Source organism: Canis lupus, chromosome X, assembly GCF_011100685.1.
Source record: "Canis lupus familiaris isolate Mischka breed German Shepherd chromosome X, alternate assembly UU_Cfam_GSD_1.0, whole genome shotgun sequence".
Classification (NCBI taxonomy): Eukaryota; Metazoa; Chordata; class Mammalia; order Carnivora; family Canidae; genus Canis; species Canis lupus.
This window is the reverse complement of record NC_049260.1, coordinates 68,760,585-68,767,652: the sequence shown is the minus strand read 5'-3', so window position 1 is coordinate 68,767,652 and position 7,068 is coordinate 68,760,585.

Sequence of the window (7,068 nt, the reverse complement as noted above, 5' to 3'; positions counted from 1 at the left end):
CAGAAGAATACAACTTATTCTCAACTGCACATTGGACATTCTCCAAAATAGATCTTATAGTAGGCCACAAATCAAGTCTCAACAAGTATAGAGATTGAGATCATATCATATTTCAGACCACAAAACATAATGCCCACAGCAGTTTTCACAGAGCTAAAACAAACAGTCCCAAAATTTATATGAAAGCACAAAAGACCTCAAATAGCCAAATCAGTCATGAAAAAGCAAATCAAAGCTGGAGGCATCACAATTTACACTTCAAGTTATATTACAAAGCTGTAGTGATCAATACAGTATTGTGCTGGCAGAAAAACAGAAACATTGATCAATGAAACAGAACAGAAAATCTAGAAATGGACGCACAACTATATGGTCAATTAATCTTTGACAAAACAGGAAAGAATATCCAACAAAAAAAGAAAGTCTGTCAACACATGGTGCTGGGAACACTGAACAACAACATGCAAAAGAATGAAACTGGACCACTTTCTTACTCCATACAAAAAATAAATTCAAAATGTATAAAAGTTCTAAATGTAAGACAGGAAACCATCAAAATCTGAAAGGACAACACAGGCTGTAACCTCTTTGACATCACCTGTAGCAACATCTTACTACATACATCTGTGGAGGCAAGGTAACTAAAACAAAAATAAACTCTTGGGACTTTATCAAAATAAAAATATTCTGCACAGTGAAGGAAACAATCAACAAAACTAAAAGGTAACCTTTGGAATAATGGAAAATATTTGTAAATAACATATAAAATAGAGAATAGTATCATAATTATATAAAAATCTTATAAAACCTAACACCCCTGAAAAGAAATAATCCAGATAGAATGTAAGCAGAAGACATAAATAGTCATTTTTCCAAAGATGACATACAGCTGGCTAACAAATACATGAAAGCGTGCTCAACATGACTCTTCATCAGGGAAATAAAATTCAAAACTACAATGACATATCACTTTATACCAGTCAGAATGGTTAAAATGAACACAAGAAACAACAGATATTGGCAAGGATGCAGAGACAGAGGAAGCATCTTACATTGTTGGTGGGAATGCAAACTGGTGCAACCACTCTGTAAAATAGTATGGAGGTTCTTCAAAGAGTTAAAAATAGGAATTGCTCTATGATCCAGCCATGCAATACTAGGTTTTCATCAAAGGATACAAAAACTAGTGATTTGAAGTGATACATGCAACCCAAAGTTTATAGCCCCATTATCAACAACAGTCAAATTATGGAAAGAGCCCAATGTCCATCAACTGATGAATGGATAAAGAAATGATATATTTACAATGGGATATTACTCAGCCATAAAAGGAATGAAAATGTGTCATTTGCAAGGATATGGTTGGAGCTAGAGAACATTATGCTAAGTGAAATAAGTTAGAGAAAGACAAATCTCACATGATTTCACTCATCTGTGAAATTTAAATAAATTAAGCAGATGAACATGGGGAAAAGAAAACAGAAAGGCAAACCAGTAAACACACTCTTAAATAAAGAACAAACTGGAGGGGAAGTGGGCTGGGGGATGTGTTAAATAGTTGATGGGTATTAAGGCATGCAGTTGTGATGAGCACTTGTATTTAAGTGATGAATCACTAACCTCTAAACCCAAAACAAATATTACACTGTGTCTTAACTAACTGAATTTAAACAAAAACTTGGGAAAAAAAATGAGAAGTGTTTGTCAGGAATGCGTAGAAGCATATGTGTTTGGTCCTGTGCTTAACTCTTTGAACTTAGACTGTATATAAACCTTCTTTCAAGTAACATATTCTTCTGTTGTAATATAAGTTTTTGTAAATGTGGTGGTAGAAGCAAATGGACATAGCTTCACATTTAAGTCATTGAAAAATAAATGTATATTTGAGACTTTTGTTTCTTGAGAAAAGCCTGTATTGCAATATATTTACCTCTTAAGACGATCTTTGCTTCATCCCAAAAGTTTTGAACTCTTCTGTTTTCATTTTAATTTGCTTCCATATATTTTATAATTCTTTTCTTAATTTCCTGGTTGACCCATTCATTCTTTAGTAGGATGCCTTTAATCTCCATGTATTTGTTGTGATTCCAAAATTTTTCTTGCCATTAAATTCAAGTTTTAAAGTGCTGTGATATGAAAATATGCATAGTAAAACATTTCACTGAAAGGACCTGGAAAAAAACAGCAAATAAAGCATATATCAAGCAGGAGAAGAGAAATCATAAAGATTAGAGCAGAAATCGATGGCATAGAAATTTTTAAAAAAATGGTAGAACAGACCGATGAAACTAGGAACTGGTTGTTTGAAATAATTAATAAGATTGACAAACCCCTAGCCAGACTTCAGGAAAAAAAGACTCAAATAAATAAAATCCTCAATGAAAGATGAGAGGTCATAAGCAACACTGAAGAAAAACAATTATAAGAGAATACTATGAACAATTATATGCCAACAAATTAGGCAGTCTGGAAGAAATAGATACATTTTTAGAAATATATAAATTACCAAAACTGAAAGATGAAGTAATAGAAAACCTGAACAGACATATGGTCACCAAGGAAATTGAAGCAATAATCAGAAACCTCCCAAAATACAAGAGTCCGGGGCTGGGTGGCCTCTCAGCAGAATTCTATTGGGCACTTAAAGAATTAATACCAAAAAAAAAAAAAAAAGAATTAATACCTATTCTTCTGAAACAGTTTTAAAAAATAGAAGTGGAAGGAAAAATTCCAAACTCATTGTATGAGGCCAGCAGTACCTTGATATCAAAACCAAACACCCCACCAAAAAGGAAAATTATAGATTAATATCCCCAATGAATATGGATGAAAAATTCTCACCAAGATACTACCTAATAATATCCAATAGTATATTAAAAGGATTACTCAACATGACCAACTAAGATTTCTTCCTAGTTTGTAGGGGTGGTTCAACATCTGCAAATCAATCAATGTGATACACCATATTAATAAAAGATAGGAAATATGACACCATATGACACTCTCAATAGGTATAGAAAAAGCATTTTATAAAATTCAGGTTCCTTTATTTTTTAAAAATATTTTTTTGTAATAAACCAAAATTGTTTAAATTTTTTTATTGGAGTTCAATTTGCCAACATATAGCATAACACCCAGTGCTCATCCCATCAAATGCCCCCCTCAGTACCCGTCACCCAGTCACCCCAACCCCCCGCCCACCTCCCCTTCCACCACCCCCTGTTCATTTCCCAGAGTTAGGTGTCTCTCATGATTTGTCACCCTCACTGACATTTTCACTAATTTTCTCTCCTTTCCCTTTATTCCCTTTCACTAATTTTTATATTCCCCAAATGAATGAGACTATATAATGTTTGTTCTTTTCTGATTGCCTTATTTCACTCAGCACAATACCCTCTAGGTCCTTCCACGTTAGAAAAATATTTTATATATGTATTTGAGATAGCATGAGCAGAGGGCAAAGAGAGAGGGAGAAGTAGGCTCCCAACTGAGCAGGAAGCCCAAAGTGGGACTGGATCCCAGAACTCTGGGATTATGACCTGAGCCAAAGGCAGACACTAAACCAACTGAGCCACCCAGGTGCCCCAAGATACAGTATTCTTTTTTTGATAAAAACTCTGTAGTATGAGGATAGAAGGAACATACATCAATATCATAAAAGCCGTACACAAAAACCCCACAGCAAATATCCTCAAGAGGGAAAAATTGAGAGTTTTCCTCCTAAAGTCAGGAACTTAACAGGGGCATCCAGTCTCACCACTGTTATTTAACATAGTACTAGAAGACCTAGTCTCAATGAGACAACAAAAATAAATAAAAAGCAATCAAATTGGCAAAGAAAAAATTAAAATGTCACTCTTTGGAGACAACATGATACTTTATGTAGAAAACCCAAAAGATTCCAGCTGAGAGTTTCTAGAAATGAGACAAATTCAGCAATGAAAAAAAAAAAAAAAAAAAGAAATTCAGCAATGGGAGGCGGGGCAAGATGGCGGAAGAGTAGGATCCCCAAGTCACCTGTCCCCACCAAATTACCTAGATAATCTTCAAATCATCCTGAAAACCTACGAATTCGGCTGGATCCAGCTCTGGATCCAGGCTGGATCCAGGCCTGGATACTCCGGGGGCGGGGCCGCTGATCTGCTCAGCTCGGGGCCACCCGTAGGCTGGATCGTCCTTGCTGTCCTGGGGCCTCCTGGCTTCTGCCTGTCCCGAGGGGAGCGCGGGATCTTGGGCTGTGTCCCTGGCACCCTGGGCTCTCAGGCCTTTGCTGTTGGAATCGCGCTCCGGACCATTCAGCCCCTTCTGCGTAGCCTCCGCGGGATCCACCACTGAGCTGCTCCTGGGTCCAGTCCTGTGCGCGCTGCAGCCCTTTAGGGAGCTCCGCTGCGGGGAGCTATCCAGCTCTCTGCAGACTGAGAGCTCTGTAGTTACTGCAGGAGCTGAATCCAGGGCTGGAGAGCTGGCCGCTGCTACTGTTGTTGTTCCTCCTGGGGCCTCACAGGGTAAACAACCCCCACTGAGCTCACAGTGGCCTCATAAGATAAACAGGTTAACAACTTTCACTGAGCCCTGCACCAGGCAGGGGGCTGAGCAGCTCCCCCAAGTGCTAACACCTGAAAATCAGCAAATCAGGCCCATCCCCCAGAAGACCAGCTAGAGGGACAGGGGAAAAACAAATTATTGACCAAGCAGCACTGGAAAGTTCCAGGGGAAGTCAAGTGATTTATAGTATATAGAATCAGAGGATACTCCCCTTTGTTTTTTGTTTTCTGTTTGCTTCCCCCCTTTATAGATATATCCTTCATTTGCAAATGGAAGATTGTTAATTTACATTTTCTACAACTAAAAAATGAAAAATTGTAATAGTTATGGAAACAAAAAATTGAAATGTACAAGTATAATTAATGTTGGAATTGCTAATTTAAAAGGTTGAAATAGGGGAAGAGGGGCAAGATGGTGGAAGAGTAGGGTCCTCAAGTCACCTGTCCCCACCAAATTACCTAGATAACCTTCAAATCATCCTGAAAATCTACGAATTCGGCCTGAAATTTAAGGAGAGAACAGCTGGAATGCTACAGTGAGAAGAGTTCACGCTTCTATCAAGGTAGGAAGACAGGGAAAAAGAAATAAAGAAACAAAAGGCATCCAAGGGGGAGGGGCCCCGCTAGGAGTCGGGCTAAGGTCAGGGCGAGTGCCCCAGGACAGGAAAGCTCCGCCCCGAGAAGCAGGAGCTTCACCAATCTTCCCAGACAGAAAGGTGCTCTCAGGGAGTTGGAGATCCTCCCAGGAGGGGCAGGGATTCCCTCATTCTCCCAGGGGCACTAACAGAGGACCTGCGCCCCAGGGGAGAGCACACCACACACCCCAGCCAAACTCCCTAAAGGGCCCGGGAGCAGCTCCAGCAGCGACTCAGCAGTGGCTCCGGCAAAGGGCACCCGGGGAGTACAATGGTGCAGGCCTTGGAGGCCAGAGCGCTGGGGACACAGCCCAAGAACCGGCGCTCCCCACAGGACAGGCAGAGGACGGGAGGACACAGGACAGCAAGGACACTCTTGCCGCAGGGCGGCCTCAACCTGTGCAGATCCGCAACCCTGCCCCCGGAGCATCCAGGCTCCTGCGGACTGGGAGCTGTGGTAGGTACTAGGGAGCTGACCCAGGGATGGGGAGCTGGCCACAGCCACTGTTGTTGTTCCTCCTGGGGCCTCACAGGATAAACAACTCCGACTGAGCCTCACAGTGCCCAGAGGATAAACAGGATAAACAACTCCCACTGAGCCCTGCACCAGGCAGGGGGCTGAGCAGCTTCCCCAGGGACACACACCAGAGAATCAGCACAGCTGGGCCCTCCCCCAGAAGACCTGCTAGAAACACAGGGGAAAAGCAATTTATTGAGCAAGCTGCACTGAAAGTTCCAGGGGAAGTCGAGGATTTACAGTATATAGAATTAGAGGATACTCACCATTGTTTTTTGTTTTCTATTTGCTCCCCCCCTTTATTTTTTTCTTCTTTTTTTTCTCTTTTCTCTTTTTCTCCTTTTACCAGTACAACTTATTTTGACCACTCTGCACTGAGCAAAATGATTAGAAGGAAAAAGTCACCTCAAAAGAAAGAATCAGAAACAATCCTCTCTCCCCACACAGTTACAAAATTTGGATTATAATTCAATGTCAGAAAGCCAATTCAGAAGCACTATTATACAGCTACTGGTGGCTCTAGAAAAAAGCATAAAGGACTCAAGAGACTTCATGACTGCAGAATTTAGGTCTAATCAGGCAGAAATGAAAAATCAATTGAATCAATTGATACAATCAAGATACAATCCAAAATAGAGGTCCTAATGACGAGGGTTAACGAGATAGAACGAGTGAGTGACACAGAAGACAAGTTGATGGCAAAGAGGGAAACTGAGGAAAAAAGAGACAAACAATTAAAAGACCATGAAGATAGATTAAGGGAAATAAACGACAGCCTGAGGAAGAAAAACCTACGTTTAATTGGGGTTCCCGAGGGCGCCCAAAGGGACAGAGGTCCAGAATATGTGTTTGAACAAATCATAGCTGAAAACATTCCTAACTTGGGAAGGGAAACAGGCATTCAGATCCAGGACATAGAGAGATCCCCCTCTAAAATCAATAAAAACCGCTCAACAACTCGACATTTACTAGTGAAGCTTGCAAATTCCAAAGATAAACAGAGGATCCTTAAAGCAGCAAGAGACAAGAGATCTCTATCTTTTATGGGGAGGAGTATTAGGGTAACAGCAGACCTCTCCACAGAGACCTGGCACTCCAGAAAGGGCTGGCAGGATATACTCAGGGTGCTAAATCAGAAGAAAATGCAGCCAAGAATATTTTATCCAGAAAGACTCTCATTCAGAATAGAAGGAGAGATAAAGAGCTTCCAAAATAGGCAGGAACTGAAAATATGTGACCACCAAACCAGCTCTGCAAGAAATTTTAAGGGGGACTCTGTAAAAGAAAGAAGAAGTCCAATGGAACAATCCACAAAAACAGGGACTGAATAGATATCATGATGACACTAAACTCATATCTTTCAAATAGTAAC